Raw genomic sequence first — 23,368 nt, forward strand, 5'->3', positions numbered from 1 at the left:
ACTGCAGTAACTGGGTTGGTTACATATGCAAAGCATATAGCTAGAAGTCAAATAAAAAGCCCAGAGAATGGGAGAACTTCACTAGCCATACAATAGACAAGGACCTCATATCAAAACTATACTAATGGCTCAAAATATTGATTCTCTTAAAAACAAATCCTCAAAAAAATGATTCCATTTAAAGGTGGGTCATAGACTTAAAGAGGAAATAAGAATTGCCATCAGTAGAAACCTTGGGCTCTCCTAGCAGAGATTTGCAATAGAGGAAAACCTTGATACAAAAGGTCATAGAGTAGGACGCTAAATGAAAAGATCTCTAGGATATAGAAACATAAGCCATATAATGAATGATTATTGTTCTTAAGGTACTATGTTATCTCTCATCTCTTTTGCTGTCCCTTGGTTATCTCATAGTGTTACAGTATCTCACTTTGTTACCTGATATATCGGATATATTTATATTTGGTTATTTGAAATTGGATAGGAAACGGGGGAAAACAAGATGAGGGGTGGGGGTGGGGGGAGGGAAATGGGGACCAAGACATGTGAAAGGGTATCAATGTATGGGAATTAAGGCACCATCTATCTGGCAAATATCATGTAACCCTTCTATTAATTACAATAAAAATATATGAATAAAATGGCCAATAGACACATGAAGAAATGCTCAATATCTCTTATCAAAAAAAGAAATGTAGGGCTCAGGAGATTGGCCTAGTGGTAGAGTGTTTGCCTGGCATGCATGAAGACCTTGGTTTGATTCCTCGGTACCACATACATAGAAAAAAAAAGCCGGAAGTGGTGCTGAGGCCCAAGTAGTAGAGCGCTAGACTTGACAGATTCCAAAGGACAGTTCTCTGCTCCGAGCTCAAGCCCAGGAGTAGCAAAAAAGAAAAAAAGAAGGAAATGTAAATCCAAACAATTGAGATTCCTCCACACTCCAGTTAGAATGGCCATTATCAAGAAATCAAATAGTAACCATTGCCAGTAGGGATGTGGCCAGAAGTGATGTAAACTGCATTGTGAGTGGGAATGCAAACTTGTTCAACCACTCTGGAAAACAGTGTGGCAATTCCTCAAAAAACTTAATGTTCAGTTCCATTATCACCTAGCAATCCCACTCCTGGGCATTTTCCCAAATGTCCATAAAAAGGACATATTAAACCTAGTACCACCACCATGTTCATTGCAGCATTACTTACCATACATAAGATATGGAACCAATCCAGATGTCCCTCAGTTGAAGACTGGATCAAGACATTGTGGTATATATACACAATGGAATTCTCTGCTGCCATCAGAAAGAATGACATCACCCCATTTTTAAGGCAATGGAAAGACTTGGAAAAAATCATATTGAGTGAAGTAAGCCAGACCCAAGGTGTGCCTCATTTGTAATCATTAGTATACGTCTAGGTTTTCCTAGCAGAGAATCACATTAGCTCAAAAGCAATGAACCTATACAGGGTGAGGCTAAAGGAAATGAGTGTGGTGAGGATGTGCAGGGAACCCAGTAAAGACACAGAGGGAGTCTAGAAGGACATATGATTCTTGAGGTCAAAGAGGGAACGAGGAAGTGGATGGAAGGCATCCCAGTGTGCTCCAGCTCTCTCCAGCTGACTGTCAAATTCCGATTCATACATCTTCAGAGGGGGAAGAGACTAGCCAGAAGGTATAGAGTTTCCCTTGGGTGTGGCACCACGTTAAAAACAGAGACAGATGAACAGAGGGCTCAGAGTCAGGAGTTACACACCAGCAAGACATTGACAGGAGATGATGTGGTGCATGCATGGCCAGCATGGGAAAGGCTAGAGTCCTGAGGTATTTCTGTGTGTGCACATGTGTCTGTATTCTTCCACTATAAATTCTTCCCTAGGGCATTTCATATATCCTAGCTTCTACCTCATGGCTGATGCATTAAATCAGGCACCATGCTTCCAGGCACCATTTTGCTGAAGAATTGGATTTGTATGCTGACACATGTCTACCCTGAGTTTCCTTCAAAATTGTTTCCCCTGGCCTCAGGCATAAGAGTAGAAACTATTTTACATGTCAGACAGCAGGATGCTCAAGATCAAAAGTATGGAGAAAGCACAAAGGTATCATTGAAGAATCAAGCACATGTGAAATAGTGACTCTATCTTGAGAGCATGTCTATTACAGGCCCCTGAATTGCCATCTCAGTATCCAAGAAAAACAGTGGTGGGGAGGAGTTGCTACAGATGCATCTCAAGTGGCAGTGCACATACCAAACACGCTCAAGGCCATGGGTACACTAGTGTGGACAATCCACTATGGACAGACGTACGATTTCTTCCATAATTACTTCCAGATTCTTTTTTCATGTATGTGTTGAATTTGTTAATGGTGAAAACAGCTAGTTTGCAGCCACTGTCACTTCCTCAACTAGACATGATCATTGTTGAGTTAACTTGTCATTTGTGTTTAATCATTTTGGAATATGATAAGAATATACAGGATGCATAACAGCCCATAAATATCTGCATGAAATTTTTTCAGATGTCAAAATGAAATAAGGAGACTGGGTCTCCACACCATCACCTTGTTCTCACAGCCATCCTGGCACCAAGCTGGGTGATAAGAGCTTTTCATCCAGCTACAAAACCTTCAAAGTGAAACAAGCCATTTTTAGGAGAGCTTGTCTTCAGAGAATATGGAGATGTCATGCTGTTTGGCTTTAGGGAAGATTGGCTCCAGAGAATGACTGCTCCTCACCCAAATCATGTGTTTTTTGTCTTTAAAAGCTTTGTGCAAGCTCTATGCTAGGCTGCAGGTCTTTGAACAGAAGTCTCCCTGCAGTCACTGGCTCTCCAATAAAGACTCCCAGTTCTGCCTCTCAAAATCTGGCTTCTCTGTTTTTCACTGACTGAGTTCTCATACAACAAAAATAAATGGAAAACAATTGAAAAGGACAAAAGATAATTGCTTATGGTCTGTTGTGAAATCAACTACTAACAAACACAATGCTTAGTAAGATTGCCACAATGGATATATGGAAGTCACAAGCCACTGAAGGGAGAAGGCCCTAAGAAACAAAGGAGCAAACAAACCCAGGATCAACACTTAATACCAAAGAATTCTCCTACTCTGACTGCCCCATTTGATGAGGGTCCTGCTTCTATCCTTCAGTTCCTTTTCCCTATCAGATAGGCAGGTCAGACAGGAAGCATTAGCACAGCAAGGAGTGAGAAGAGGGAACATGGAAGCAGAATTTTAGATGTGGAGTAAGGACATAAGTTCCTACAAAGTATGTTAGCTTTAAAATGGCTTAAACAAGAGGACATTTAACATTGGGTTGGTTAACAAGGAAAGAAATTTTCATCAATGTAGCATAAAACTTTGCTTTTGTAGAGTCTCATGTCTATGAAAAAAACAGGAAATACCCTTCTTCATACGCACCATTTAAAATGGTGCTTAGATAAACTGAAGTAAAAGTGTGTGAAAAAAGTAAGTCGAATGAATTTACATGGTATTTGACTATAATTTCATTCTTTAGCATGGATAATGAGGACAATTATGTGAACAACAACTATGTCAAGAAAAATCGTTGATTATAGTTTTGTGACTGGGTATTCTAGTGAAATCACATTCTCAAAGAAATTATAGTGGGTGTGTGTTGTGTGCGTGTGTGTGCATGCATGCACATTGCTTATATGGCATTATGCCCCATGACTCTGTATTCCTTGCTAATGCTTGAAGTCTTGAACTGTGCTTTTCCCGTCCAGCATTATGCTGGTGAGTTGGAAATGGCTATCAATAACAGTAAAGCCTTATATTCAATCTTGAAAATAAGCAACAGTAGACTATGTGGAAAGACAATTGCTCCTGTTCTCTTTGGAAGTCAAGTAGGAGGAGCTACAAGGTCAAATGCAGATGGCCACAGTACATGTATGCAGCTCAAACTTATTGGAGGGAATGGAAACAAACTTCACATACAGAGTAGCTAATGGAGCCTGAATCAGTTTTCTGTACCCCACAACTCTGTTATATTGAAAGGTCCACCACCATATTGGATGGGAGTTCTGCAGATCCTTTATCAATCAGATAGGCTGGACAGAGAGCCAACAGTGGTGCCAGCAGGGAGGAACAGAAGCATCATGGAAGCAGAGATGCAGATGATAAATGAGCTTTGTATCCCACATAGCAAGTGAACTAGAAAATAAGCCACAAAACCACAGGAAACATTAGTGTATAGTCATAAGGAAAGAACTATTCATCAACCTTTCTTCTAGTTTTTTAGCTATATTATGCTTTTTGACTGTTGCAAATTAAGGTAGTGATCTGATTGTATCCTTGGCATTTCTATGTGACCTTAGCCACATGTCACTGATTGCTGCTAAGAAAAGATTCACAATTACTCCTACTTTTTGTTTCAAAATTATCTGATTAGTTCAAATAAGTTGCCTTACTTCTACTTCATTATTTTGTGGAAGCTGCTTTAAAACATTAAGGGCTATTGCATCTGACCAACCTCATCTCGATAGCATTAACCAACCCCCACTCCACTCCTGTCTCTCAGGCATACTGCCCATACTCCCATGTCTTGTACCTCTTGGAAAACAACTTGTAACTTCCATATTGAAGTGAGTGTGCTGCTCAGTATTATTTTCTTCATTAACTTGAAGAAAGTTCAAATTTCCCTGTTGATTTCTAAACATTGTGTTCCCTAGCCGGATCTCATGAATTATGTATCAAAACATGCTTTGGGCACCAGTGTGGAAATGAGCTGAGTAGGAAGACATGGTTGACTCTCATTTTTAACACAGGCCTGTGTGACTTCTCTGTATGTTCAAACATCTAGAGAATCCCATCAGAGTTCTGAGCCAAGGCTCACTGATGGAAATGGCTACTTTAACAACTGGGACAGATAACATATTTCTCTATGTGTTCCAATAAATATTTTGCTTCTGTAATTTTTAATCTTGGTGTAGAAATATTCAAACACTGGATAAACAGCAAAACCATCATCAGTGTACTCTCACACACCCAGCAGTGCCTGGCATGTGTCACAGTCTGCGCATTTCCAGGTGTGCATACACGGAAACTTACCGGTTTGTATCATAAGGTGGGATGAAATGGTTACATGACGTCTATAGATGAGAGAAGAACAGTAAGCGCAGAATCCAAATAGGAGAAACACATTGATAACTTACACTCGCCATACCTTGCCGGAGGCACCCGGCCAAGGGTCCTCGAAGAGTAGGGCTGAGAGGTTGAAAGGAAAATAAGACAGAGACAGAGGGGTTTGGGAGGGCCAGAACAATTGCTGCATCTGACAACTTTATTAAACAGTTTGTCTATTTTATACCTTAGTACAAGAAAGCAATTGCTTATGTTGGCAATCAAGCTACAGTTCCATACTTGAATAATAACAAGAATTCTCAGAAGACTTATTGTTTGTATAAAGAATCATCCAGTCTCAACTATCAAGTTATTCTCAGCAAATCTATCTCCTGGAGGGAGAGGGTAACCAAACAAGTCTGGGAATACTTTCAAAGCACACTGTCATGACCTGTGAGAATTTAGGCAAAAAGGTTACTCCACCCTTGCATGAAGGCAGGCAGATTGTACTCTTCACCCTTTGTCCTCAATATAGGCCTTTCGAGTGTAACTCTGTTAGACCCCAGACTCATATTGGTTTCCCACAATACCTAACATAGAAGTTATTAATATTCACTTATCCAGCAGGCATTCTAGTGATGGCAAGACAGTGAGAATTTAAAGACAAAGGTATAGAGCTCACAAGTGTGGCACAGGAAGTTTGACCTGTAGCATAGTAAAATCCAATTATTTGCTTAGAACTTAAGTGAAATCTACCATCACACCCAAAAGACTTACAGCAATAAATGTTATTTAAAAAAATTAATGTGAAAGTGTTGTCAAGAAAATTACAATTTAGAGATTTTGTGTTTGCACCTAGGATTCTCCTGGTAGAGGATTACAATCGCACAAAACCTAGATACATAAGGCCATATAGGATGAGGCTAAATGAAAGGATCTCCAGAATATGGAAACAAGAGCTTTATCTTGTGTGATTATTGTTCTTAATGTACTATGTTATTTCTCTTCTCTTTTGTTGCCCTTTGGTTAATCTCATATCATTACAATATCTGACTTTGTTGCCAGGCATAATGTACATACGTTTATTTGTTTATTTGAAATAAGAAATGGAAGGGGATAAAACAAGATGATCGGGTGGGGAAGGGGAATGAGGACAAAAACCTGAGGAGTATCAGTGTGTGAGAAGTAATGCGCCTACTATCTGGCAAATATAACTGTAAACCCACTATATATTACAATAACAAAATCACATAGAAAAAGATTTTGTGTTTGAACAAAATTTTATTGACACAATTTTATTCATGAAACAGAGTTCATTTTTAAAGTTTACAGGTCCATAAAATTATTTGCTGACATTCAATTGTAAGCATATGAGCTCCAGCATGGAGGGTAAGCTTGAGATGGTGCAGGACAATCAGGTTTTGTGAGGTGAAATCACGCAGGTGGTGAGCATGACCAGTGATGTGTCTCAACAGCAGTGTTCATTTCCAAACCAGTTCAGATGCCGCTTCCACAGAAACTTAAAATATGCTAATTTCCATATCCTTATGGAGTCAAGTTACACAAAACATAACTTTTCTCATCGTACCTTTGTGCCTATTTTAGCACTATTCAAAAGAGTTGAAGCTGGACACCAGTGGCTCTCGCCTGTAATCTTCACTAGTCAGGAGACGAGATTTGAGGATCACAGTTCAAAGTAGCATAGGCAGGAAATACATGGCACAGTACTCTCCAATTGATCACCAGAAAAACGGAAGTGGCATTGAAGCTCAAAGTGTTAGAGCCCTAGCCTTGAGCTGAAGAGCTCAGGGAAAGAGCCCAGGCCCAGAGTTCTGGTCTCACAACAACAACAACAAAAATGTTGAAACACAGGAATCAAAACTATTGCCTACTCATCAATGAGTATATACAAAACTGCTATATGTGGACAAAATGAGGAATGAGTCTGCTCTAAAAATGGAGTGAAATCATTATGGGGACAATGGATAGGAGAACTCATCATGCTAAGCCAAATACATCACACTGAGAGCCAAATGTCACATTTTCTCTCCATTTTGTAAATCTAGACTTTAAAGATGAATAATAGGAATGTACAAGAGGACCTTTTGCGGTAAGGGCAGCAGTGGGGAGTGAGGACATGACAAGAGAAGGTATGGGACATGTATAAAATGCTCTTCAGTATACTATCTGATAAACATTAATAAAGTCAGAGCAACTGTTGAAATTATCCCACGAATGGAGAACACAAGTATGGAGGATACTGGAAGCCCCACTGTGAACAAAAAAGACATAACAATAACAAACAAACAAAAACAGCTGGCCAGGCACCATGGCTCGTGCCTGTAATCTTAGCTACTCAGGAAGTTGAGATCTGAGGATCACGGTTCAAATCCAGCTCAGGCTCTAAAGTCAATGAGACTCTTATCTCAAATTAACGACTACAAAATCGGAAGTGGCGCTGGGGCTCCAGGGTAGGGGAAGAGCTTTAGCTTTGAGCTGAAAGGGCTCAGGGACAACACCCAGTCCCATGACCAAAAAAAAAAAAAACCTGTAGCAATTCAGAATGAGACCTAGAGGTTTTAAAAAATGCCAAGATCTCCAATTCTTTTATGAACACTGAATGGTAGCAATCTTAACTGAATACATACAAGGCAGTCAAACAAGTCAGGATGTCAAAAACTGAAGAATAATCATTCAAATACCGCAAGCCAGTGGAAAACATTGACGCAACTGACCCTGCTCAGGTACTGGTCCAGGCTCTCAACTGAAGTGTATGCATTTGAGGAAGAAGTCACATGGTTTTCTCCAGGAGAGAAACTTCCCTTCAATTCTGCAACATGTGGAAGTTTTTCTGTAGACTAGCCCTCGCTGCTAGGCCTTGTGACAGGAGTATGGGCAAGAGACTGAGTGTGTGCAATCACCAAGGAAATTCCTTCAATGGCCTCCTTCATGCTGTCCACAGTCCTGTGAAGTTTGCCAAGGAGAAATACCAGCATTTCATTAGTCAATAAAGAACTCCTAAGGAACTTGCATTTCTGAGAACCAGAACAAAAGAATAAATGAAAAATGCCTTTGCATCCATAGTGTTAGTAATATTGGAAATATGTCATAACATGGCTGAGTGCTGAGGAGCTGTGAATGAAGATTCTTTCTGTGAGTATTTTTGAGATATTGATCAAACTCATGTTTTAATTTTATAATCCTATACATAAAATATTTGTTGAAAGTAATTAAATAGAAACATATAAAATTATTTATATACAGAATATTTTTTCTGGCAGTATCAACAAATAGCATATTCAAAATGTTTTGCTTTACAATGAGATCTCAGTATATTCTCCTTTTAGGAAGTCATTAAAATTGTGATTTAAGAAATATGCCTTTAATCATTACATGTATCAGTGGTAAACTAACTTGTCCCAAACTGTCAAACACTACATATAGATAGGCATTTACCTCAAAATGACAAAATTCTCCTTCCTGTTCTTCACACTGTAACTGTGATAACATATTCTTTGCTTTTTTTTTGCTCCTTGTCTTGGCATCTCAACATATTTCCCAAGCATATTCTCATATGTATTTTACATATGAATGAAGTGCATTCTGGCTGAAATAACCAACCTGAAAGAAAACAAGGGAAAAAGCTATGTCAGGTTGGGTTATTTTTTATTATAAAGGAACACATATTTTCACATCCACTCTCTGTCCAAGTGCATAAAGAGGTTCTACTTCATGAAACAACTACATGAAGATCTGTAGGTAGATGAGTTACATCCTTGTTCTGGGTTAGCTTAGAGACTAGGGCAATGGAAAGGCAGAAAAATGGCCACTATCGATTCACTAGATGCTGGAATAAAATGCATTTTCTCCTAGGAATTGACCTTCTTTAGGCACAGCAGTACTTTCCAGAAAGAAAATAGCTACATTGATAGCTAAACACTAAAAAGGAAGCAAGAAGAGAGACTATGAACTGGCATTTATCCAGTCTACAATATTTACTGATGCTTCATGGCAGTCTGTTTCTACCTAAGGTGGAGTAAGCTGCACTGAGCTCTGTTTCTGTATGAAGCCAATCCAAAAGTATTCAAGCAAACCACATTAAAGCACTTTGAAGACAACCTATTTGAGAGAATGGAGTCAGTGAATGCACAGACCAAGGCAAAGAAAGAAGGGAGCTAGGTGGTGCATACTCCAAGTTCCCAAGATGCAATGGTGAGTAAAACAGGCTGATGGAAGCGAGGAGGATGAGTGTCACGTGACAGCGCACTGGAGCGTTCAGAGTGGTATGAGAGAAATCCAGGAGAGCTACACAGGACCCCCTTGCATATGTAACGGAGCAGTGGATCACGTGTGTTCAGAAAGGAGCCTGACATTGAGGAATAAAACACATGAAGAGATGACAGGAAACTACCTATTGTTCACACACTGCCAGGAAGTGATGTCTTTACAGAACAGAGGACATCAGAGATGCCTTGCTACAGCAGGGCAAAATTAACACTCCATAAATCCTGCCCTGAAATATCCAAAAATTTATAAAACCAAGAGAGGAAGAACCAACTTTCTTGTAAGTGGTCTAATTATTGCCAAAAATAGGGCTCAAGAAATCTAATTACACATTACAGAGATAAAAGTTTGAAATCATACGAAAGGTTGATGAGCATAGCGAATGTTAACCCATGTGTTAAACATCAGTGTTTTATCTGAGTAGTCCTAATTATAAGTCATTTGTTTTCCTCTGACATTTCTTACAAGTGAATAAAAGAAAGAAACCCCATGCCAATAGATATGCATGCCAGTAGTTCATCTCTTATAATCCTATTTACTCAAGAGGCTCAGAGGATCTTGATTCATAGCTACCAGGGGTAGGTAAATATAGAAGAACTTTACCTTCAGTTAGTCATCAAAAAACTAGAAAGTAGAGGATCAAGTGGTACAGAGCCAGCCATAAGTAAACAACCAAGCAAGTTTTGAGGATTGGATTTCAAGCCTTACTACACACACACACACAGTGATCAAATTAGTGCCAGAAAGTATCCTCTCTAAGAAGGAATCTAGGGCTAGGAGTTTGGCCTAGTGGTAGAGTGCTTGCCTAGCATGCACGAAGACCCGGGTTCAATTCCTCGTTACCACATACATATATACAAAAAAGCCAGAAGTGGTGCTGAAGCTCAAGTGATAGAGCTCTAGCCTTGAGAAAGTCCAAGGACAGTGCTCAGGCCCTGAGCTCAAAGCCCAAGACTGGCAAAAAAAAAAGAAGGAATCTAGTAGACTGAAGAGACCCCTCTCTAGATTTCCCCCTAATTTCCTGAGTAAGCTGTGGGCTGTAAATTCCTGACAGAAGAACAAAGGCAAGAAACCAGGTGGAAATGTTACAATTTTATTGGCCTCTTGCATATGGCCAGCTTGTGCCTTATGGTCAAATTACTAAAAAAAACCCTGCTAACTGAAGGGTCGGGGCTCTCAATTCTAACCTGCTGTGTGGCTGATGATTAGGAGCCCAGGCTCAAGCTTGCAATAAAAGACTCTCAGGTGTTTACATCAGCTCCTAGCTACTCAGGAGGCTGAAATGTGAGGATCAGGGTTCAAAGCCAGCCCCAGCACAAAAGGACTTGAGACACTTTATCTTCAATTAATCTCTAGAAAGTGGGAAGTGGGGCTTGGCTCAAGAGTAGGGAAGCTGAAGAACTCAAGGACAACACCTAGGGTAGGGTGGTAAACTTGAGCTGAAGAGCTCAGGGACAGTGCCCAGGCCCAGTTCAAGACCCATGACCCACCCCCCAAAAATTACAAGATGTGGTTTAACAGATGCCAGAGGAAATAAAAGTAGTTTTCACAGATATTAAAACTCCATCTTGCACACTGAAGTCATCATACAGAGAAAATCAGAGCTTTTATATTTGTGTTTATTCTTTATTTAACTTAAACTACTATAGTTGAGTATCAAATACATATTTTAAGTACTAATATCTTCACTGGGCTAGAAATAAAATATGAAAACACTTTCTAGAAGAAAAATTGCTTATGTCTCAAAAGATGATATTGATATAATCAGAGGGATCCTAATACTGAATTAAGCAAAAGAAAAAGTATCATCAGCTGGGCTCTAGTGGCTCACACCAGTAATCTTAACTGCTCAGGAGGCTGAGGTCTCAGAATCCCTGCTTGAAATCAGCTTAGGAATCAAAGTCTATGGGACTTATCTCCAACAAACCTCCAAAAAACTAGAAGTGGAGCTGTGGCCCAAATGGGAAAGTGCTAACCAGGAGCAAAAACATGTAGGTGCCCAGCTCTGAGTTAAAGCCATAGGATCATCACCAACAAGCAACACCAACAAGAAGAAAAACAAGTATTTTCCTGTGAGAGAGTTCAATGGAAATTTTCTTCTGTACATTAGCTTTATTTTTTTTCTTTTTTTAATTTTTTATTGTAATTAATAAAAGGGTTACATAATATTTGCCAGATAGAAGGTGCATTAATTCACATACATTGATACCCTTTCACATGTCTTGGTACCCATTACCCTCCCCCCCACACCCCCCACCTGTCTTGGTTTTCCCCCCTTCCCTATCAAATTTCAAATAACCAAATACAAATAAATTCAATATATCAGATAACAAAGTGAGATACTGTAACAATATGAGGTACCCAAGGGACAGCAAAGGAGATGAGAGACAACATAGTACATTAAGGACAACAATCATTCATTATATGGCTTTTGTTTCAATATCCTGGAGGTCCTTTCAATTAGCTTCATACTATATGGCCTTACGTATCAAGATTTTGCTCTATTGCAGATCTCTGCTAGTAGAGCCCAAGGTTTCTACTGATTATGATGAATGAGGGAAACCATTGAGCCTAAGTTCCTTTGAGTCTGGCTTACTTCACTTAATATGATTTTTTCTAAGTCTTTCCATTTCCTATCAAATGGGGCGATGTCATTCTTTCTGACAGCAGCATAGAATTCCATTGTGTACAAATACCACAACTTGTTGATCCACTCATCAACTGAGGGACATCTAGGTTGGTTCCATATCTTTGGTATGGTGAATAGTGCTGCAATGAACATTGTTGTGCTAGTGGATTTAGTATGCCCTTGTTTCTGGATGGTTGGGCAAATGCCAAGTAGTGGAATTGCTGGGTCATAGGGGAGTTCTATGTTTAGCCTTTTGAGGCACTGCCACACTGCTTTCCATAGTGGTTGAACGAGTTTGCACTCCCACCAACAGTGTAGTAGTGATCCCTCCTGGCCATATCCCCTCCAGCATCTGTTATTATTCGTTTTCCTGATCCTGGCCATTCTAACTGGAGTGAGGTGGAATCTTAGAGTTGTTTTGATTTGCATTTCATTTATGACCAGAGATGTTGAGCATTTCTTCATATGTCTATAGGCCATTTTTGTTTCTTGTTCAGAGAAGACTCTCTTTAAGTCTTTGGCCCATTTTTTAATGGGATGGTTGTTACTTTGGAGATTAGTTTTGGAGTGATTCAATTTTTTGAGTTGTTGATATATTTTAGATTGTACATTAGCTTTAAATACTATATTTGAGCCAGGAGTTTGACCTATTGGTAAGAGTGCTTGCCTATCCCATATCACGTGTCATGTTTGATTCCTCGGTATCACATACGTAGAAAAAGGTGGAAGTGGTGCTGTGGCTCAAGGGCTAGAACACTGTCCTTGAGAACATAAGGCCCTGAGTTCAAGTCGTAAGCCTGGCAAAAAACAAAAAGGAAGAAAAGAGAAAGAAAGAAAGAAAGAAAGAAAGAAAGAAAGAAAGAAAGAAAGAAAGAAAAAAGAAAGAATGAATGAAAGAAAGAAAGGAAGGAAGGAACTACAGCCAAGCACAGTGTCTCATGCCTGTAATCTTAGCTATTCAGGAGTCTGAGATCTGAGAATTTCTATTCAAAGCCAGATCAGGCACTAAAGACCCTGAAGACTGTGAGACTCTTCTGTCCAATTAACCACTAGGAAATGGGAAATGGCACTGTGGCCAAGGGGTAGGGCAGTAGCCTTAAACTGAAATGCTAAGGGACAGCACCCAAGCCCAGAATCCAAGCCCACCAGCCAAAAACAGAAGAAAATACCATTTACAGCTTTCCTCTATGAATAAAAAAAGTATAATAAGCTTTAAAAAAAGGCAAAAGGACAGTTGCTTGCTTTCTCCCTTTATCTTTCTTTCTTTGGATTTCAGATTTAGCTGGTTTCAGCCTTTAAACTGAGGGCCTCTCTTACCCTTTCTCGCCTTTCTATACCACACTTGGCCTTTACCTCATGAGGTACACTGTCTGCCTCCTTTTTTTTTTACTACTTATTGTGGATAGGGAGTCTCCCAGACTTTTGTGATGGGTTGGCTTTGAACCTGGACCTACTAATTCCCAGCCTCCTGATTAACAAAAGTATAAGCTGTATATGGTAAGAAGAGTTACTTCTTTTTTTTTTGCTAGTCCTGGGGCATGAACTCAGGGCCTGAGCACTGTCTTTAGGCTTTTTCCTCAAGGTTAGTTCTCTACCACTTGAGGCAAAGCACCACTTGGGTGTATGTGGCACCAAGGAATCAAATCCTGGTCTTCATGCATGCTAGGCAAGCACTCTACCACTAGGCCAAACTCCTAGCCCAAGAAGAGCTGCTTCTTAAATGTGAGAAATCTCCTTGTCCTCCCGCTGTCATTCCTTTCTGTTCATTATAACAATGTAGATGCCAGGATAATAGTATCTTTCTAGCTGACACCTGCTCAGCCCCTGACTGTCAGGATAAAATGATGAATGTAGGCGTGCTCTGCTCGTCTCCCTGGATGATGATCCTCCTAGAGATTCACTCGTCTGTCAGCTTTCTTTCCATGGAGGATCAATGTCATATTAGGGAACCTGTTGTCTGAGTAGGGAATTTTCTTCCTTCTGGCTTCCATCTCAGGAACAAAGGAAATGTAAATCCTTCTCAACATCTTCACTGGAAGGGGTTCTAGAGCTAAAAATTCTTTGCTGACAGATTCCTTCTCTGTCATGTCAATACAATGCAAACATGCATGGTTTGTTTCCTGATGGTGTCTCCATAGGTAACTATTCAGAAAGGGAAACTGATTCAGTTTTGAATACACAACACAATTTTAACATGGCATGAAGCCATGATTTCTAAGTTTCTATTGGATATATGGATTAATGGTTTTCTTCCACTTGGTTATAGTCTATACAGGGTCTTTCATCTGTGTATACTCACAGCAGAAAGTCCAGTGTGAATCTATGCTAAGCTATATTTATATCAGTCTATAAAAATGTGGTTGTATTTTCTGATCCAATTCATTAAAATGAAATATTCTGGTTTTTTTTTGTAATATTCAGCACCCTTCCCAATCATCTCCTTCAGATACATGTCAGACTCTTCTCTCCCTCAATCCACACATTGAAGGTACGCATACCACATGATATATTTCTGTTCCAGTCTTTGGCATTAATGATTTTAATATGAAATTATGAATTGGGAGCCATTAAGAATTATTTCCCTTTGATAAGAAGCTAAGGGTTAATGACAAAATAGGATTCTTAATTCTGACTAATTAGTCAGTCTTTGATTTGGATTTAAAGTTTTATCACATGAGGCATATTTATTATCAGAAGCACAAATCAATCACACATTTTGAGCATAACTCTAAAGATCATACTTAATATGATGCTGATATTTCTTAAGTGTTTTAGTAAGTACTCATACTTGCAAAAATAATTATAGCAGTTGCTGATTTGACCTATTAATTTTTCAGGGTAGTCTTGGAAGTAAATTCCTTTGGCTATATTATTGAAAATACAAAACCCACTTATATGAGAAGATAGAATATAAATAATGAACATACCAAAGGATGGATATGTTTCCTCACAACTGTCTTGCTCTTCTGATGCAATATACTGAGTCACATCCTGTAAAGTCAGATAAATCATGGTATTTACAGCAAAAGAAACACTGATCCTTAAATAAGAAATAACAAAAGTATATTTCCTCAAGTGTTCAATGTAATTCTTATTGGAATACTTTTATTTTTCCTTCAGGTATTACTTCAATGACCTAGATCTTCATCATTTAAATATATACTGAGTATCATGTAAGATGCACACACAGAAACATTTTGGTTATTAATTTGACACAAGTAAGCTAGCAGAATAAAAAGAAACAGTAGGGCTGGAATTGGGAGCAGTAGTATTCTAATGGTCTAGTGCTCACATAGCATGTATGAAGCCCTAGGTTCAATTCCTCAGCATCCCATACACCGAAAAAAAGCTGGAAATGGTGATGTGGCTCAGGTGATATAGTGCTAGCCTTGAGAAAGCCCAAGAACAATGCCCAAGCTGTGAGTTCTAGCCCCAGGACTGGCAAAAGACAGAGACAGAGACAGAGAGACAAAGAGAGAGAGACAGAGAGACAGAGAGAGAGAGGCACAAAATACCAAAATGAGGGCTGGGAGTATAGCCTCATGGTAGAGTGCTTGCCTAGCATGCAAGAAGCCCTGGGTTCAATTCCTTGGTACCATGTACATAGAAAAAGCCAGAAGTGGTGCTGTGGCGCAAGTGGTAGAATATTAGCCTTGAGAAAGTTCAAGACAGTGCCCAAGCTCTGAGTTCAAGCACCAGGACTGCCATTAAAAATATCAAAATGAGGGGCTGGGAGTTTGGTCTGGTGGTAGAGTGCTTGCCTAGCATGCATGAAGACCCAGGTTCAATTCCTAGTTACCACATAACAGTGCTCAGGCCCTGAGTCCACACCCTGGACTGGCAAAAAAAAACCCACCAAAATGAGCAAATTTAAGGTGCACGTTATTGTGTACTTCACATGAATAACCTATAAACACCTTGTTCCAATTTCTTTCACCTCAACAATAGGTATTTTCCCAAAGTATTTCTTCTATTACTTTGGCAAGTCTTTTCCTCATTAAAGACTTAGTCTACCATTTGTAACCTTCATTAAGGATTCCTTTTCCTCCTAGATGCCCACACTAACATTCTTTGAGGTTAGCTTAATTCTTTATCAAATTTTCACTGTATCTATAACTCTCAGAATGGACAATATTTCCTTAGATGGTTTTTCCCTTTCCTGCTGGTAAGGAGTTTTATACTGTCTTATTTTCCCTGACAAGATGAGAAAGGAATGGCCTTGTGAGCATGAAGAATTAAGATTGTATTTTGGTCCAGTGATCAGACTCTTTCCAAATAGCTTTCTCAACATTAAGCGTGACACCTAAGGGAATAATTTATTACATTTCTAGGAAAAAAATGTTGTTCTTCATTTTCCCATAGCCATTTCTATACACAAACTTTGTTTTCCTGGATCTAGTACATTGTCTCTGAGTGAGCTTCATTATCATTTCCTTCCTCCTGTAAGCCCTATTGAAACTCATTAAGGAACCCCATTCTGTGGCATTCATAGAATTTGATGATAAAAAATGGTCAATTTACAAGGTAACTTTTGACCTATAAAGAAAAAGGCAAATTCAATATGCTATTGTAATTATTCCTTGGATCTACCTTCTAAGCTTACCTTTATTATCTATCATTTGATTGACCATTTAATGTAACAGTCAATCTGTTAAGTAGAAAATTTTCTTTTTTATTTTTATTGCATTTTATCTTCAGGATAATGTATACAAAGGTTACAGTTACATCCATCAGATAGTGGGAATATTACTTCTTCAACATTGATACCCCTTCTCATGTTTTTGTTCCCCTCCCCCTTCCCCCACCCCCTCCCAATCATCTTGTTTTCTTCCTTCCCTTCTCTTTTTCAAATACACCATGTATACAAACATATATACAATACACCAGGTAACAAAGTCAGATACAGTAACCACATAAAATTAACCACAAGGGAAAAAAAAAGAGAAAAGAAATAACTTCATAACAACAATCACAAAGATAAACCTCTGTTTCCATATCCTAGAGTTCATTTTGTTTAGTTTCATCCTATATGGTCAGATGCACTTAGCTTTTGAGCTTTTGATCTCTGCCAGGAGATGCGTAGATGTGTACTAATTATTACAAAGGGAGCCTATGTTCCTTTGGGTCTGGCTTCACTTAATATGCTTTTTTTCCACAAGTCTTTCCATTTCCTTACAAACAGGGTGATGTCATTCTTTCTGATGGCAGTATAGAATTCCATTGTGTATAAATACCACATCTTCTTGATCCATTCATATATTGAGGGGCATCTGGGTTGGTTCCATATCTTAGCTATGTTAAATAATGCTGCGATGAACATTGTTGTGCTAGTAGCTTTTGTATGGCCTTGTTTCTGGACTATTGGGTAAATGACAGGGAGGGGAATTGCTGGGTCATAGGGGAACTCTAGGTTTAGTCTTTTGAGGAATTGCCATACTGCTTTCCAGAGTGGTTGAAGGATTTACACTCTCACCAACAGTATAGTAGCACTTCCTTCTGGCCATATTCCCACCAGCGTCTGTTGTTATTTGATTTTTTGATAATGGCCATTCTAACTGGGGTGAGGTGAAATCTCAATGTTATTTTGATTTGCATTAAGAAGAAAATTTCTTGCTGGGCACAGTGGCTCATGCCTGTAATGAATGCTAGCTACTCAGGAGGCTGAGATCTGAGGATTGTGGTTCAAAAGAAGATGACTACAAATTTCTGTCAACTAACATTTTAGAACTTAATTGGATTCCTCACTTAACACTAGTGCCTTTTCTGCAGTTTGTGTTGTTAGACTTGCAGCCTCAGAGGACTGAGCAGCATACTTCTTTAAAAGAACAAAGGAAGAAGTCTGCAGAATAATGGGATGAGCAATGAGCCATGGGGAGATGTAGGGATCACATTCTGACAAGATGCTTGTACTTCCTCTCTTAGCAGCAATGGGACAGGAAAATGTGAGAAGCATGTATGTGAAACAAAAAGCACATGAATACAAGGGCTCATATATATGATCATGTACAACCAATATGTCTTTTTAGGATGTGGACCCACTGACCAGTAATCCAAACACCTATGTCTAGACACAACTTCCTGATATACAGAATCATAGCACCCAGGAATACATTGGGGAAAAAAGGAAAGCAGGAAGACAAGACCTGAGTTCAAGTCTCAATACCAGTACCAGGTGATAGATAGATAGATAGATAGATAGATAGATAGATAGATAGATAGATAGATAGATAGACAGACAAAGAGGCAGTAGATTTTATAATTATATCTGCACATAGGTACTTTGTTGGGGACCGACTGTGGGGTCAGTAACCGTGACTGTGGGGTCAGTGACCTTGGACCCGCACAATTGAGTACACAAGGAAGTAAGCTCTTATCATGATTTTGGGCTGTGTCAATAGCTTCTCATTTAACCTGTTTGGGACTTGATAGCTTCTCATTTAACCTATTTGGGACTTGATCGCTTTTCATTCAACCTATTTGAGACCTGATACTGTTTGTACGAATGTAGCCACTGGCAGTTCCCTAGTTTAAACAAGTGTATTTAAGGTCAGAACTGGAAATAAACTGGGCTACAGTCTTGGGCTACTGTCTTCTTAAGCTGTGGCTCCTGATTTGGGTTGTAGCCCTCCCAAACCCCATCTGTTTGTCTCTCTTCTATTTTTTCCTAGTCCCTGCCCCCTATTTCAGGAATCCCAATTTGTGAACCCTGGTTCACTGCCGGCTGGCCCCAGCAGTACTTGTATTTAGGAAGCAATCTTCTGAACATATTAACATTCAAATATATCAGCAAACCATCTGGTTATTGAAGGATGTAAGTTAGTGGTTAATATTTTTGGATGGTGACAATTTTTATGATTTTAGTTTTTCTTTTTCTTCATATTCATCTCTATTCATGTCTTCTAAATTGTTCTTTTTGGTTCTTTCCATCTTCTTGTTAACTGAAGATAAGAGTTTCCTACCCTTTTCAAACCAAGCTCAATTTGCACTGCGATCCTCATCTCAACAATAAAAAGCTGGACGTGGTGATTCATGCTGTCATCCCAGTTCAGTTAGAAGCATAAATAGGGGGATAGAGGTTCAGGATGGCCTGGGATAAAGGAAGGCCCTATTCAGACAATCACAAGAGAAAACCTAACTAGGGGTATGGCTCAATCAGTTAAAAAATTAATCAATCCCAAGCCAAGCACAGTGGATCATGCCTATAATCCTAGCTACTCAGGATGCTGAGATCTGAAGATCAAGGTTCACAATCAGCCCCAGCACAAAAGGACTTGAGATGCTTCTCCAATTAACATCTAGAAAATGGGAAGTGAGGCTTGGCTTAAGGCAGTAGCCTTGAGCTAAAGAGCTCAGGGATGGTGCCTGGGCCAAGTTCAAGCCCCATGACTACCTCCCCCCCACAAAAAATTAATCAATCCCAAACCTTGCCTGGCAAGCACAAGCCTCTGAGTTCAAACTCCACTCTGTATAAAAAAAAAAACCAAAAGAGAAAACAGGAAAAGAAAAAGAATATCCATAACAGTTACATTCATCACAAACCCAAAATTACAAATAAATCCAATGTCCATGGATAAATAAATATGGGGATAAATGGATGAATAAAATGTGATAATGGATAAACAAAATGGGGAATGTTTATGTAATAGAGTACTATTTCAAAATATAAAAAAGAATGCAGAGGGTTTATTAATAATTTATAAGTATCTTGGAAGTTTTATATGAAACCATGCAATATATTTATAGAAGGTCCTACAAAAGGCAAAAACTAAACTACAGTAGGTAACAATAAGAACAGGTCAGGTATGGTGAAGCTTGTCTGTCTTAACAACTCCCAGAGAGCTGAGACAGAAGGATCTAGAATTCAAGTCTAGCTAGGCTATCTGTGTCTCAGACCTTGTCTCACAAACAGAAAAAAAAGAGAAAGGAAGGAAAGAAGGAAGGAAAGAAAGGAGGGAGGGAGGGAGGGAAGCAAAGAAGGAGGGAGGGAGGGAAGGAAAGAAGGAGGGAGAGAAGGAGGGAAGCAAAGAAAGCAAGAAGGAGAAGTTGGATGTGCTGCACATGCTTTTAATCTCAGCTACTCTGGAGGCAGAAATATGAGTTTGTGACCTGTATAGTAATTAGATGTCACACAACTTATGTTTTATGGTGGTCTTTTGGTGGGGAAGGTGCTGGTATAGACACAATCTCAGGCCCTAAGTGCTGCCTTGTAGCTTTTATCTCAAGGTTTGTGCTCTACCATTTGAGCCACTCTCCTCCACTTTTCACTTTTTTTTAAATTTTAAAATGCTATGACTTTATTGTATGATTTGAGGTAGGAAGGAAAAAGCAACAAAAGTGGGAGGGGGAAGACAACAGATATAAAACTAAATAGTCTCCAGGTTAATGTTATAATGTCAGGAAGATGTATAGGCTCTCCACTGTTGTCATAGAAAAGAGTAAAAATTAGAAAGATCTTTTAATATTAATACAAGTTTTATTCAAAAGAGGAGGCGAAACTTTAACAAAGGAAAAAAGTTACTAGCTATCTACTCATATAATAAAAAGTAAAAGTGGGTCTCATTTGTAACATATAAATAAAGTACACGTTAAAATTTTTAATAAAGCTGCAACCCACTCTTGAGAGTCATGTAACTTTTGCTTATAATGTCAATCTATTCCAAAATTAGGACACATACACACAACTGAAATAAAGGGAAGTACCTAGCACTTTCACTGAAGGCTGTTAACTACCAGGGCAACTTAAGACTGCTAATTGCTACATGGATTCAATTTAAATCACCTTCATTATATCTACTTACACTTTTTTTAATAATCAATGTTTGTGATTTTACAACTCCTCCAAACTACATTTTAATATTTTACATGGTAGTTTCAAAACTAAATACTTAAGGCCTTATTTTTAAATTTTACCCCAACATAATAAGTAGTTTTAAAAACAAATGTTAAAAGTACCACATTACAGAAAGCACAGAAAATGTACTTTCTTACAAAATAATTACTTTTATTCCATAATTACGATAAATTGAGGGGGGCAACTCAAGAATTCTAGATGATTCAGTGCTAGGGTAAATCATAATAGCAGTCAATATAGTCAGTTATTCCTGGAGTCAAAATGGCTGTTAGCATTGATCAAATTTCTCATTTTTGGTGGTTGTTGCTTTAGCTGGTAAACAGCTGGATTTAAAACAAAATATCCCATTAAACTTTATGCCAAATATTACAAAAACATATACAGAAGATAGACTCACAGAGGCTATAAAGCTTAATATCTCAAGTAACTCACCCTTAAAATGGGTACAGATTTTTAAAGAGGATATCCAATAGTTTTGCTCTAAGTAAATGCCCCTAATTCTCAGAGAGCTCTTACTCTTCAATAGGATACTTGAGTAGCTTCACAGTTTTGCTATAAAAATCAACCACTTGTCTTAACAAACCAAAAATGTAAAAGAAAACTAATAAAGGACATACGTTTCACAGTTAACAATAAATAAAAGTGCAATATGTGTTCAAGTAGGTCATGTAGTTCAAAAACTACATGTGACTATTTGGCATAGGTCAACTTTTAAAGGCCCTCCGAGGATCCCTGCCATTACTCATTGTGGTCATGACTGTGTGATTATTAGTTGCTCCTGATAGCTGTGGATAGGTCAGTCCCCGGCCATTGCTTCTACCAGAATATGAAATTTGGCATCCCCTTGATTCGGGGCCAGTTTGAACACCATTTTCCACTGGTCCAAATGTACCTGTACTGGTATTACTATTTTTCAGCTCATTATTTACCCCTTGGTTCTGCTGTCCTCTATAATCTGGGTTGGGTTCACTGAAATTTGGCACTTCTGAATAAACCATACAAAATTCCCCAATTTTTTGAAGTTCACCACCTCTTCCAGTATAAAGTGTCAGACATCCTTTCCACATAGATGCATATGCTCGGGTCAACCGTATGATATCCCCGGTCTGGATGAGACTGCCGACCTCATCCCACACGGAGATGGTGATGCTGCCCGTTTTATCGGCCACTTTGCACGACCTCACTTCATGGCCATCTTTGGTCTTGGTCACGCGCCACACGCACGGGCGCGCGTCCCATCGGGCCCTGGCTCCGGAGAGGGACGGGCGGTGACAGCGAACCCTGAGCACAGAACGCAGCCCCCGCGCCACTGCGTCCCCAAGCAGCGACTGCCCCACTTTTCACTTTTTACTGGTTAACTATGGACGTTCCTGCTTGGCCTGGCTTCAAATCACCATCCTCAGCTCTTAGTCTACTGAATAGCTAGAATTACAGGAATGAGGTGCCCAAGTACACAGCCTAGTTTCAAATGTTAATATTCTGTACCTAAAACTGTAACAAAAACAGTCTTGACTATCTTGAAAACATAATTTTCCATTTTACCCAGAAATTTTAATCTTTTATGATAGAAAAAGTGATGTATAAATTTCAATGGTGACCTCTTCATCAATTTAATTTACAATTGTCAAATCAATCCTCTGGGTAAAATCGTAACAACCTTTTTTTAAAGTTTTCACTTGACTGAAACGATGGGATATGGAAAATGGCAAAATTATTTATTAAGAATATTTTAAGCCGGTTGTTAGTGGCTCATATCTGTAACCCTAGGTCCTCTGCAGACTGAGACTTCAGGATAATGGTTTGAAGCCAACCCAGTCAGGAAAGTCCATAAGACTTCAATAAACCACCAGAAAGCCATAAGTAGTGTGGCTCAAATGGTATAGCACTAACCGTGAGCAAGAAACCCAGACCTTTCCCCAACCCAGTTCAGGACCCACTACCCACAAAATGAATGAACAAATTATTAGTTATAAGTAAACTATATATAAATAAACGTTTAAATTCTAAAGTACATATTTTAAGTTAAAGTCAATGTACGAGCAAACTCCAAATGCTCCTTTAGTAGGTCTACCAAGAGCTCCTGTCCCTCGGCCTCCAACTGTGCTTTCCACAGGGATTCCAGGCAAGCAGCTCCCATGGTCCTCTGGGCAGGAGGGGCGTGTCTAAGCGCGGGTGGGTGGGGCCGCGGGGGCGGGGCTTGCATGGACTGCAGTCCACCTGCAGGCTGCCAGCCCAGCTGCTAGGGGCATCCTCACTGGGCTCTGAGGGAAGGTCAGTTGAGCAAGAGCCAGCCGAACTCTGGTAAACCATCTGGAAGAAGATGGGTGAAAACCAGCTGGTTGCCACGAAATAGCTCTTGAAGCTGCAGCACTGATCTCTCAAACTTGGCCAGGATTTCTGTTCTTTTTGGTTCTTTCCATCTTGTTGTTATCTGAAGATAAGAGTTTCATACCCTTTTCAAACCAAGCTCAATTTGCACTGTGATCCTCAGATCTCAGCTTTCTGGGCAGCTAGAATTACAG

At 39.3% G+C, this 23,368-nt stretch overlaps 1 protein-coding gene, 2 long non-coding RNA genes and 1 pseudogene across 6 annotated transcripts in view; 1 reads left to right on the forward strand and 3 right to left on the reverse strand.

Moving 5' to 3' along the window:
• Nucleotides 1–23,368, forward strand: part of LOC150039413 (uncharacterized) — a 510,688-nt gene that overhangs the window by 247,470 nt on the left and 239,850 nt on the right. The gene's annotated exons all lie outside the window — the stretch shown is intronic.
• The window catches only part of LOC150039423 (uncharacterized), a 242,842-nt gene that overhangs the window by 5,062 nt on the left and 214,412 nt on the right, over nt 1–23,368 (reverse strand). The gene's annotated exons all lie outside the window — the stretch shown is intronic.
• LOC150039424 (uncharacterized) lies at nt 6,768–22,932 on the reverse strand. 2 transcript variants are annotated; one of them, XR_016534430.1, is made up of 4 exons: nt 22,859–22,932; nt 14,923–14,986; nt 8,539–8,703; nt 6,768–8,046 (listed from the first exon to the last, which is right to left on the reverse strand). It is a non-coding gene; the product is annotated as an uncharacterized LOC150039424 (long non-coding RNA). The 2 variants fall into 2 exon arrangements; XR_016534431.1 differs by having other exon boundaries at nt 22,884–22,923.
• LOC150039425 (SOSS complex subunit B2 pseudogene) lies at nt 21,551–22,383 on the reverse strand (annotated as a pseudogene).

The sequence above is a fragment of the Megascapheus bottae genome, unplaced genomic scaffold, assembly GCF_031878675.1.
Source record: "Megascapheus bottae isolate mThoBot1 unplaced genomic scaffold, mThoBot2.hap1 HAP1_SCAFFOLD_40, whole genome shotgun sequence".
Classification (NCBI taxonomy): Eukaryota; Metazoa; Chordata; class Mammalia; order Rodentia; family Geomyidae; genus Megascapheus; species Megascapheus bottae.